This window comes from Triturus cristatus, chromosome 11, assembly GCF_964204655.1.
Source record: "Triturus cristatus chromosome 11, aTriCri1.1, whole genome shotgun sequence".
NCBI lineage: Eukaryota > Metazoa > Chordata > Amphibia > Caudata > Salamandridae > Triturus > Triturus cristatus.
Genome location: NC_140594.1, coordinates 380,698,398 through 380,711,059, shown reverse-complemented (window position 1 = coordinate 380,711,059; position 12,662 = coordinate 380,698,398). Strand labels below are relative to the sequence as shown.

The window sequence follows — 12,662 nt, the reverse complement described above, 5'->3', positions numbered from 1 at the left end:
CTCTCCCACTAATGAAAGAGACCTTGTGCCACCTATGGATGGAGACACCATTCGGGATCCACTAGGCTTCAACGGCTGAGTTTGTCCGCCCTGGCGTTTTGAGAACCTGCCAAGTTGTGAACCACCAAGCAAATGCTCTACTGTTCCAGCCACGTCCAGAGACGCAGGGCCTCTTGACTTGGGGTCCACAACACCACCAAGCCCTGTTTTTTGCAGAACCACATGGCGGTGGCATTGTCCGTGAACACTTGAACCAGCTTACCCTTGATTGAATGAAGAAAGGCTTTCAATGCCAAGCAAATTGCTCGGAGCTCCAGAAAGTTGCTCCACCTCTCCCAGATGGCCGCTCCATCCCAGGAGTGACACATCTGTCACTATTGTGTGGTCTGTTTGCGGAAGTGAGAGGGTTCTGCCTCTGACCCAATTGCAGTCTGCTAGCCACAACTGCAGGTCCTGTGCAGTTCCATCCAAGATCTGGATCATGTCAGAGAGATTCTCCCAATACTACGCCCACTGGAACTTTGAAGTTCAAGTCCCACTGCAAAGCCCGCATATGCCATCTGGCATGTGTCCATAGCGGGATGCAGGAGGCCATGCGGCCCAGAAGGTTCAGAGTCATTCTCATCGAAATCCAGGATAGAGGCTGAAATATTAGTATCACAGCCTGGACTCGTTGTGCAGGAGGATAGGCCAGAAACTGCCCTTTGTCCAGAACAGCTCCGATGAAAAGGAGCGCTTGCGAGGGAGTCAGGTGTAACTTCAGCACATTGATAGAGAACCCCAGTGAATTCAGAAGGTTCACTGTAGTCTGGAGGTGAGAGACGATACCCTGGGTGAACTCTCTTTCAAAAGCCAGTCATCGCCCAGCCAGCGAATGCAGAAGGTTCACTGTAGTCTGTAGGTGGGAGACAACACTCTGGGTGAACTCGCTTTCAAAAGCCAGTTGTCGAGATAGGGAAAGACTGGCACCCCTGATCTGTGCAGATGGGCTGCAACCACCGCCATCACCTTGGTGAACACCAGAGGGACGCTGGTAAGGTCAAAGGGGAGCACAGTGAATTGAAAGTGCTTCTCGCCTACCATACACCGCAGGTAGCGCGATGGGTAGGCAGGACGGGAATGTGAAAATAGGCATCCTGCAAGTCCAACGCTACCATCCAGTCTCCTGAGTCCAGGTGAGATAATACCTGTGCTAGAGTGAGCATTTTGAAATTTTCCTTTTTGAGGAATTAGTTGAGGGCTTGCAAGGAAGAACCCACTTGTCCAACATGATGTCCTGCCAGTGGTGGAGGTGGAGGCTGATCCCACCACTAGCTGGCCGCCCATGATCTGGAAGGGTCTAACTTGGAAGGTTTGGAGGCTGACGTTGCAGGGGGCCTTGTGGACTGACCCGACCTCTGGTCACCCGACCCACGGGGCCAGAACAAGCCGCACCCACGGCCGCACAGAGATTGCTGAACTTGCAGTTTTGTGGCTGGGGTATGGCTGGCGTGGTTGAAAGCCTTTTCCGTAACCACAAAAGGGGCAAAAGGCAGACTGGCGACGAGTGGCCACTGAGAGGCCTGTGGCAGCACTTGCGCAACTGTTTCCCACAAGGTGTGGAAATAATGGCACAATGAACATGCAGTGTTCACTGACCGCAATGCAAGGCTCAAGGAAGGAAATATTTTCCTACCCCAACTTTCCAGCCTCTTGGATTCCTTATATGGAGGTGTGGAAGGGAATGCACCTTGGGAGGTAAAGGCTTGTACCACCAAGCTCTCGGGAGGAGGATGGATGGTGAGGAAAGATGGGTCACCCGGTGCAGGGTGATGGCTGAGGGTAGCCACAGAAGAGGGAGAAAGCAGGCCAGCATCTCAAGAGCTATCCAGTCTGCTGGCCTCACCCAATTTCTCACAGTCTATGTTGCGGTAAGGCTGGCCTTGGAAAGGGTCCAGTGACCCCTCCCGCTCTTCCTTCAATCCTAGCCTTTTAGAATAGGGCTGAGGAAACGACCCAGAACCTGTCGGGGATAAGAATGGGGCTGGTGACGCCGGTGAGTATCTGCAGCACCAGGTGTCTTGCGTTATGACTGGTGCAGGAGAAGGTCGCAAAGGTACAACTGGCGTCAGTCCGGATCTATCATCGGATCCATGGGGGAGCATCAGCACCAGGGCCGGAACCGCTGGTAGGGAACCCAAGGCGCACCAATAGGGTCAGGCAGCACAAATATGAGACACATGGCGTCATAAAACTCCTTGAGATAAGCGAGTGTCAAGAAGCAATGGACTAAGTTTTACAAAGTAGCAAAATCAAAGGATTCAAGGAAATGTAGGCATCTGATCTATCAAATAACATTGAAAAAAGATAACAATAATATAAACATCACTACAACAAATTGTGCAGGATATTTCAAAAAGTTATGCATATAAAGCAATATAAACAAAGATGAATCAGAATCAATGATCATATGGCAACGCCCATCATGGGCAAATGGCAATGGTTTACCCATAAAATGAGAAAAGATACAGAATACCAGTAAAGCAACTAGTAGCACTGGGGCTTAAAGCCCATACGGTATTCCAGCATGCTTCCAAAATGCTTTGTGAAACTATTGAACAAAGAACTAGGGGCTCGATTCCCAGAACTAACTTAAGACAAAATCCTAAACTTACTACCATTTTGGTATTCACAGAAGGCACTTACTCATTTTGGTATTCACAGAAGGCACTTACTCATTTCGGTATTCACAGAAGTTAGGAGTCCTAACTTTAGGACTCCTAAATGCCTTCTGTGAATACCGAAAGTCTTTAAATTAGGATTTTTCTCAGTTTAATAGTAGTAAAGTTAGGACTCCTGTAAATACCAAAATAACCAAATAGAGTTCCACTGTCCCTGCTGACAAACTATAATTTGTCTTTACATAGAAACATGGGTGAAAACTAAAATAACAATAGAGTGGGTAACGTCCAAACAAATAAGCACTAAAAGGTTGAAGCAAAGTTGCATATTAGCCCCATTACTTTTTAACCTATATCTGGCAGACTTTAGTCCAGCACTTGTCTCTGCAAGATCTTTCTCCTCAAACACGTCAGGAATAAAGATTAGAGCATTACAATATGTAGACAATACCATCATAGTAGACCATACACCAATTGGGCCACAAAGATCGTATTATCATCTTACCGTGACATAATTAACATCAAAATTAATATCTCAAACCCAAACTCTTCCGAACAAAAATTTATGTTGGTTTCTGCACAAGGTAAAAAGGGAATGGGCATCATTGTATCAATACTTTGGTATTTGGTTTGACGAAAGAGGTCGTATCACAAAACCCAGCGCAATCATTAACCTGCGTGTTCCAAAGTCTAATGTTAAGCTCAGATATGACTGCATTGTCCAAAGTAATTTAAAAAAGCAGGCTTTCTGCAGGTGCCCTTCCTCCATGTTTTGTAACCATTTCGACTACTAGGTGCTAGTTTACGGCTCTGAAAGTGCACAGAGGCTGCTAACCAGGCCCCAGTGCCAGTGCTGTCTCCCTAAAAATGATGTATGTGTACTGGCAACTCCAACTAGCAAGGACTTAAACCCCCTTATAAGTCCCTGGTAACTGGTACCCGGGGTACCCAGGGCATGGGAGTTAAATGGGTAACCAGGGCCAGATGCATTGTTTGTGTCACCCTTAGTGACCCAAGTAAACAGATGATAGAAGTCCTGCCATTGCAGACTGCAAGAGCAGTGCAAGCTGCTCAAACTCGACTTTGCCCTCACCGTGACTGGCAAGGTCACAGCACTATTTTTAATATATGCCAGTCGCCCCTAAGGTAGCTTGCCTGAGCCCAGGAGCAGGGCCATAGGATAATATGGGCTGGCACCCGGGCACCCTCCATTACGGTCCTACTGAAATTAGCCATGCTTGGTATCAAACAAATTGTCTAATCACCTCTGACATGATTACCATGTCGGGTTTGATTTGACATGCGCCCAGGTGGCTACTTTAGAGGTGGGCCACCTGGTTGCCCCAGCCTTTCATGTGCCCTGGTTGACAGCCTGCAGCTGCTGCCCCTAAGACAGGTATCCGACCCCCTGCCAGGACCACTCCCAAGAGTAAAAAACAGAGGCCTGGCCGGGAAGGAGATGACGCCTCCTTCCATGACTGGATGGCTAGTGAAGTAGCACATCAAGGCGGTGAGCTTCAAAGCTTACACCGCCTCTGATATGCAACCAGGCTGCCTCCCCAAGGAGGAAACAGCCATCCCCTTGACCCCCTGGCACATCTGCACCTGGGAAGGTGGGACAATTAGGTAGTGAGGAGGTGTACACCCCCAGAAGGCTAGCCACACCCCTAGGGTGGGCAGACTAATCTGTTTCAGCCATTTTTAAAAGTGGCAGAATAGAGGGTTTTGGGTAGCAAAGTTGGCCCATACCCTCAGATGGGGTCACTTCAGGGGCAGATTAGCTGCTGGGGCTAGTAGCCAATTAGATACTTGCACCCACACTAAATGTAGGATTTAAGGGGCTCCCCTAGCACCGGGACCTAACATCTGATTCGACTTGCAACAACGGACAAAGAAGAGACCCTACTCTGCAACTTCAGGACCTGCACAAAACAAAGGCATGATGCTCTGCACCTGTGGCAATCACCCTGCAAGTGCACGACTACAACTCGTACTGGACCAAAGACTGGTTACCCCAGACAGAGGGAATGCTTTGAGAGCCAAAGGCAACTCCAGACCTTCCTTTAGACTAGTGGCACTAGTCCCTTGCAGTCGCAAGGTAAAGCACGCTCCCATTACCAAAGAATCACTGGCATACGAGCCCGCCGAAGGATCGCCCAAAAGTAAACGATACAGTGCATTGTGGGAAACGTAGTCTTGACCTCCAGCAAGTATCCGGTGGCTACCGTTTCCCCCGGATTTCCGGATGTCAAAATATCTTCAAGCTGACCTTACCGCTGCCAAGGTTTGTTGGTGGCCAGTCTGGCTGCCACTACCTTTGTGTGACGCAGTAACTCGGGGGCACTCCGCAGCACCTTCAACTAACCACCTAGTGTTGCCTCATTGTTGACGTTTTGCATCCGTTTACTCATCAGCACCGTCTAACTGGTAAAACCAGCTCCCCTGCAGCGCCCACTTCAGCAGCAGGAACAGCCAGAGCAACTCTGCACCCGGGCTCTATAACCCTGGTAAAATTGAACTGACAGTTGTGGCCTGGTCATGAGACCTGCATCACTTACTCCCTACCAATTGTCAATAGTGCTTTTTCCCATTGACCACAATGGTAAAGTTTTCCAGTAGTGAATTGCTCTGCTTTATTTTTCCTTCTAAAATCTATAACTCCAGTTATACTCATCTGATTGTGTTCATTTTGGTGTCCAAATTTATATAAAAATATGCTTTATTTTTATCAAATGATTTCGGATGTCTTTCGAGTCGTATCAATTACTTATTGTCCATGTTGGTATTTTGAAATGCTTAACACAGATTCCTCTAGTAAAATCTGACTGCTCTATGCCACTCTACCAGGACTGAGCTAAGGACTTATTAGTGTGAGACAAAAGGATCTATTTTGTGGCATTGTGAGAGTATTGCCTAGTGAAGCCTAAGCAGCCTCACTGTATAATACTCCACTTTCCTACAGTAATTAACTGAAAACTAATGTCAACAATGGCATTTGGCATGGTCGCATTCAGAAATATATTTAGCCACTGGTTAGATAAAGCCAGTACTTAATTTGAGCCAATGGTTGCAGGTGGGGCCCAATAGCACTTATTTTTGGGAGCTGGAACTTATTTTTCCACATCAGATTTTCACGAGAAAAATGGAAAAATAGAGAAAGCAATGATGGAAAGAAAGATGGAAAACCAGTAAACCTTAAAGAAAGAGATAAAGAGAGAGGGATTGCCTGAAGGTGGATTAAAGAGGCATAGGATGCAATCGAGACTAAGCAGACTCAGTATTCGCACCCTGAACCTTCCATAATGCCGGCCACAGGTGTCTAAACAAAACTTTGGCATCAACGATCAAGTTATTTACCTTCAGTAACGCTTTATCTGGTAGAGACTCTAGCTGCTGCTTCCTTACCTGGGAATATTCTTGAGGTGTCAGACTGGATATGGAAAATTTTGAGATGTACATCCGCCAGCCAGTAGGTAGCCTTGTTTGGCTTCACGTTAGCTGCGTTAGAAGTGATGTGCGCGGTGCCTACATATATAGGCATCACCCCAGTGCACTGACATTAGTTTCTTTTCAGGACATTTCCCCGCCAGAAGCACAGAGCCACGACAGAATACTGATGGACCAGGGTTCAGACACTAGGGGGCATATTATCAAGACAGGCGATAAAATTATCGCCGCTTTAGCGGCAGAAAACTGCTGCTAAAGCGCCGATAATGGGCTTGATAATAGGCTCTATGGAATTCCAATTGAAGCCCATGTTAGATGTGAAGGACATGTGGGGGTGCAGCATGTGGAACTGATAATCTTCTTGGAGTTGCGAAAACTTGTTAACCACTAGAAATGGGAACTTATATCAGGAATGTTTCGGCAATTTTGGAATTTTTAAAAAGGCTGGAAGCTGGATGTCGGACTCAATGGCCATGCTTTGCAAGTAAAAGCAGTTTGATGGGCTATTCTCTGTAGTGGCATGATTTAGCCAATCTAAAAAGGCGGCTTAATAATACTTGCTCATATGGGGGAGTGCCAAGCATCCATCCTTGATAGAGTGCTGAATTGTAGTGAGCTTAGTGCTGGCCTTGCTTCCTTGCCACAAGAAATCATTTGATCAACCTTAATAAAAAAAAGATTGTCAAACTACGATCAAAATATTAGAGAAAACAAAAATAAAAACGAGTAAGGCTCGACATCTTGATGATTGCTACCCGTCCTATAAAGGATAACGGTAAATTATGCCAGATGGTTAATTTTGAATGTGCCTTGTTAAGCATAGGGATGTAGATTAACTTAAATAGATCTAGAAGGTCATGAGAGACAAAGATGCCTAAATATCTTATAGGGCGAGTAGCCGAGAAATGCTTCTGCATACACATAGGTAAATTTGAAGGTGGACACTGATACAAAAGAACATCTGATTTGGCCTGGTTATTCTTATATCCGATATCCAAAAAGGATTGTATTTTAGCGAAGGTGTTTTGAACGTTACTGGCTGTGCATGTTAAATAAAGAATAATATAATCAGCAAACAGCTTTCATTTGGGGCCACTGGAAAGCACAAGCCGAATCTCGGTATCTTGTCTTAGGGCCGTCGCCCAAGGTTCTACAAAGACAGCAAAAATCACCTGGTACGAATTGTACCTCTTCGTATAGGAGTAAGTCCTGCGGCTTGGGAATTAATCATAATTTTGGCCTCAGCTTTAGTGTATAGGTTATTCAGCAGCCCTACTAATTTAGAGGTAAATCCAAAACACAGTAGGTTCGCGAACAAGACCTCCAACTGTGAGCGATCAAAAACCCTCTCGGCATCGTGCATATTATTACAGTCTCTATCTTGTTGGATGAATAATAATTAATTGCTTGAACAAGAAAGTTTGTATTTAATGATATTGATCTCCCAGGCAAAAAGCCAAGTACTCTACAATTTTTAGATGATGACTAATGATATGTATCTTTTTAAGTTATTTAATTTTCTGAATTTTACCCTGCTAGGCCTTGGAATGGTTTATTTCACATTTCTCCTCTCTACTGTGTTGTGTTGAATGTTTGGTATATTGTATATGTACTTTCATAATTATCTTAATTTCAGGACATCATTTTACTGCTTTTTTGAAGTAGTTTTGTTTAATTTAAACTTTTTTTGTAATTTATTGGAGGACTACTGAAAGGTATAATAATTATATATATATTTTCTTTTTCCTTTTAGGTTGCTTTATTTTTTGCTTTAAACTTGTTTGATGTATAACCCAGACGTAAAATAAAATGAATCTGTAATTTATTATAGGTCCAACACCCAGAGTATGCGGACAACCATCTCCCATGTTACTGATAACGCCTCCACTCCAGACCAGAAACAAGCCTTCAGTGAGGAATTCACTCCTGCAAGTCTGGATGATGAGGAGCAGGCTGGTTCATCTGGTCTGCCTGGCCAGAGAGCTGCAGTGAGTCTCACTCAGCCCAAACCTACATCTCCCACCTCAGCTGTTACCACACTGTAGCTTCTGGATATCTCCACTTCCTGTGTCCAAAGGAACATCACACCAATCTTGTGCACCCGCGACTTACCCATTAACTTGCATGGATCCTGTTGTCGTGTTCCCACTCTGCACACGGACTCCGTGGGGCTCCTGGTTACTTACCTTTGGTGGTTCCTTGGGTACCTAGCACTTCTACGTCTTCTGGGTATAAGCTTGACTTGAGTAGTGGTTCGCATACCACTATTTTGGTATATGGTTTGGTCTCCCCCTGGTGACCACTGTGTATTACGTGCTCCTTACCTGTTTCTATTGAAAAGTATTGTGTGCATTGTGTATATCTCCTGCTAGGAGATATCTGTATGTGTTAGTGAGTGTCTTATAATAAATACATATTTTTTATAAATACACTGTGTGGTTCTTTTTCACTTAATCTATACCTACACGTTTATGTTCTGGTAAAACAAGATGCTTTACACTCCTTCTGGACTAAACCTGAAGGCTGCTCTCCACAGCTACCACTTAGAAAGCGTTCTAAGGTTGTTTAAGACCACTAAACTCACCATAAGAGCTGTCTGGATTGGTGCAAGGTACCCACTTACATAAGTGTACACGATATGGGAAATTTTTACAATCCAACAAATAACTCAGCCTAGATGATGTCACTGGCCTGGATTAGAATAGGTGCATAGCATGAAATAAGATTACTCAACAGGTACTTCAAAATATATTTTTTCAATAAAAAAAATAAAACAAAAAGCTATATTGTTTTAATTGTTTTAAATGCTTATGGTTGAGTTTTCAAAATTGTGTTACATCAAAACAATAAGACAACAAGTAATCAAAAATATATATAATTTTGTATCCACACACGTCAGCTCCCATCAGAAGAAGGATATTTGGAAGGCCATCACCAAGAAGGTGTGGATATTGGGGGTCTACAAGCAGCACAGCGTCCACTGCCGTAAGAGATGGGAGTACCTATGATGCTGGACCAAGAAATCAGCAGAAGTTCTGCTCGGCCAGTCCTCCCAACATTCTAAGCGTGTGCACCTCACCATGACCCCCCAAATGGCAGCCTATTCTCAGGTTGATGGTCAGCTGAAAGAAATACAGCAGAATGAATGTGGTGAGTTTTTAGTGTTTTCATTTTAAATAACAATTTTTAGTTACAGCAACAAAACAATGCACAAGAAAAGTTCTTGAAGGTGTAAGTTTTGCATAAGGTGTCTCATGATATATTTTTAAAATCATTTGTTAAAAATGATACCAAAATATTTTTGAGCACTTACAAAGGACTGTTTGAGCCGACACATGCCTGTCTGAAATGAATTATGCATGATTGTGTTAGATTTTTTAAGGGTCAGTTGTACCAAACAGGCCAAAAGTTATATTTGTGTCAGGTGTGATACTCTGTCACAATTGTGAAGGATGTTACATCCCCCCTATTACAAGTGACATAGCATAAAATGCACTTATGATGCAGTGGATGTTCCAAACTTCACATTTGTGAGTTAGTATTATAAACAAACAATATTAAACATGTGAGCCAATATGACATAACACAAAAGAATAAATGGATCAAATTTTGTTTCAAAACATATTAAAATTATGGGCTTAATCACGACTTTCGCGATCCATAGGATCACCAAACTTGTGGTGGAGGTGCGGTGGCAGTCAGAGACCGCCGCACCAGCAGTCCGACCCCCGTATTATGAGTATGGTGGTTGGACCTCCATGGGATTGATGCAACAGCCAGGGATCCGCGATACCTGGCACTGGCTCAGCGGTCTTGATGCCGCAATATGCTTGGTGGTCCCACTGCGGCACCACCACGCATATTACGAGTTTCTTCACCACCAGCAGTCTCATGGCAGTTCTCACACCAAGAAAATGCTGGAGTTGAGAAAACCTAGGGGGCCTTGCAGGGCCCCGTGTTTCCTCAATGCCTAGGGATGCATGCAGAGGAGCACATGGTGTGCCCCTCTGTCTACATGCAGCCACACTTCCAGCCCGGCACAGACTTTATAGTCCGTGATGTGCTGGAACGCGCTGCAGCGGACGTACGGTCCTGCCTTTATAAGGCTCTCTTATGAGCTTTTGAAAGGCCGCGCCGTTAACTCGCGCCACAGGACCGCTCGCCCAGATTACAACTTGTAATCCAGTTGGTAGTCGGCTTTGGCGGGGTGGGAGCAGGGCGCTGGCATGGTGTCCTGCTCCCACACCGCTAAAGTCATAATTAGGTCCTATGTTTTTAATAAAAATACAATTTATTTTATCTTAAATATGATAATTTTCCATGATGTCTTACTCATTCACAAATTGGCATGTAAGCCAGTCTGTTTATTGAAAAATTAATTCTATAGGCACGAATTGTTTTTGAAAAAGAGACTGGAATGTGAACACATTAATGACAGAGTAACACATACCAAAATACATACATTTTGGTGCTGATTACGATCCTGTAAAAACCGGGTACGAACCGTCGGACGGAGCATATTCTCCGTCCGACGCGTACCCGGTCGCAACAATATACAAACATGGAAGTACGATTCGCACGGAAATACTATTTCCGTACGAATCGTACAAAACCCCGACCGACGAAAATAAACATACAAATGTGATCCGGGAAAGCGCCGACGTGACGTCGGGACGCACGCAGCCTGCCATTCACGAACCAGGAAGTACGATTCGCACCGACGTCATCCCGCACGGAGAATATTTTCCGGCAGCCAAAAACTGCCGGGAAATCAGGATGACGCGAACAAGGAGTACCTGCACGCGACGGACAGACATGGACCCGAACCTACGTGTCATCCCGGCCCTCATAGCAGTCGACCTCCTCTACAGGTTACGACGCAGACGCAGCAGAAGGTCAGAACAACAAAGGGAGGGGGGAAAGGGGGGGGCAGGAGCAGGGGCAGGCCACAAAACCCCCACCCAAGTCACACAGCCCACATGCCCTGGACATACCTGACCTCCACGCCCTGGTCACTACGAGGGGGTGGGGACGTGTCCAGCAATGCCAGCGTCCGCCACAACGGAAGTGGTTGACGACGCGAACCGGCAACACAACAATACAGGTACGTCCCGTACCCACGCCTTAAGAGCGTGGGTACGAGTCGTACCACGCCCACACCTACGTCACCCCAACAATGGCGGGACGGCTGTACCCACGTGGCAAAGGCCTGGGTACGGCCCGCACAAGCATTCCACAGCGTGGGTACGGATATGTACGGACCGTACCCCCACCCCGTATGTATGGAGCGTACCCCCACCCCAACCGTGTATGTACGACCCGTACCCTCACCTGCATACGTATGGAGCGTACCCCCATGCCAACAGTGTACGTACGACCCGTACCCCCACCCCGTATGCATGGAGCGTACCACCCACCCCAACAGTGTAAGTACGACCCGTACCCTCACCCGCGTATGTATGGAGCGTACCCCCACCCCAACCGTGTATGTACGACCCGTACCCTCACCCGCGTACGTATGGAGCATACCCGCCATGCCAACAGTGTACGTACGGACCGTACCCCCACCCCGTATGCATGGAGCGTACCCCCCACCCCAACAGTGTAAGTACGACCCGTACCCTCACCCACGTATGTATGGAGCGTACCCCCACCCCAACCGTGTATGTACGACCCGTACCCTCACCCGCGTACGTATGGCGCGTACCCCCCATGCCAACAGTGTACGTACGGACCGTACCCCCACCCCGTATGCATGGAGCGTAACCCCCACCCCAACAGTGTAAGTACGACCCGTACCCTCACCCGCGTATGTATGGAGCGTACCCCCACCCCAACCGTGTATGTACGACCCGTACCCTCACTGGCGTACGTATGGAGCGTACCCCCCATGCCAACAGTGTACGTACGGACCGTATCCCCACCCCGTATGCATGGAGCGTACCCCCCACTCCAACAGTGTAAGTACGACCCGTACCCTCACCCGCGTATGTATGGAGCGTACCCCCACCCCAACCGTGTATGTACGACCCGTACCCTCACCCGCGTACGTATGGAGCGTACCCCCATGCCAACAGTGTACGTACGGACCGTACCCCCACCCCGTATGCATGGAGCGTACCCCCCACCCCAACAGTGTAAGTACGACCCGTACCCTCACCCGTGTATGTATGGAGCGTACCCCCACCCCAACCGTGTATGTACGACCCGTACCCTCACCCGTGTACGTATGGAGCGTACCCCCCATGCAAACAGTGTACGTACGGACCGTACCCCCACCCCGTATGCATGGAGCGTACCCCCCATCCCAACAGTGTAAGTACGACCCGTACCCTCACCCGCGTATGTATGGAGCGTACCCCCACCCCAACCATGTATGTACGACCCGTACCCTCACCCGCGTACGTATGGAGCGTACCCCCCATGCCAACAGTGTACGTATGGACCGTACCCCCACCCCGTATGCATGGAGAGTACCCCCCACCCCAACAGTGTAAGTACGACCCGTACCCTCACCCGCGTATGTGTGGAGCGTACCCCCACCCCAACCGTGTA

General features: G+C 47.0%; 1 protein-coding gene and 1 long non-coding RNA gene across 2 annotated transcripts in view; one reads left to right on the top strand and one right to left on the bottom strand.

Moving 5' to 3' along the window:
- Positions 1-8,018, top strand: part of LOC146784225 (uncharacterized) — a 137,503-nt gene extending 129,485 nt beyond the window's left edge. Inside the window, exon 3 of the long non-coding RNA XR_014970657.1 lies at positions 7,939-8,018. This is a non-coding gene — a long non-coding RNA (uncharacterized LOC146784225). The remainder of the gene's footprint in view (positions 1-7,938) is intronic.
- LOC146784224 (myoferlin-like) overlaps positions 1-12,662 on the bottom strand; it is a 3,625,175-nt gene that overhangs the window by 2,371,928 nt on the left and 1,240,585 nt on the right. The window lies entirely within an intron of this gene.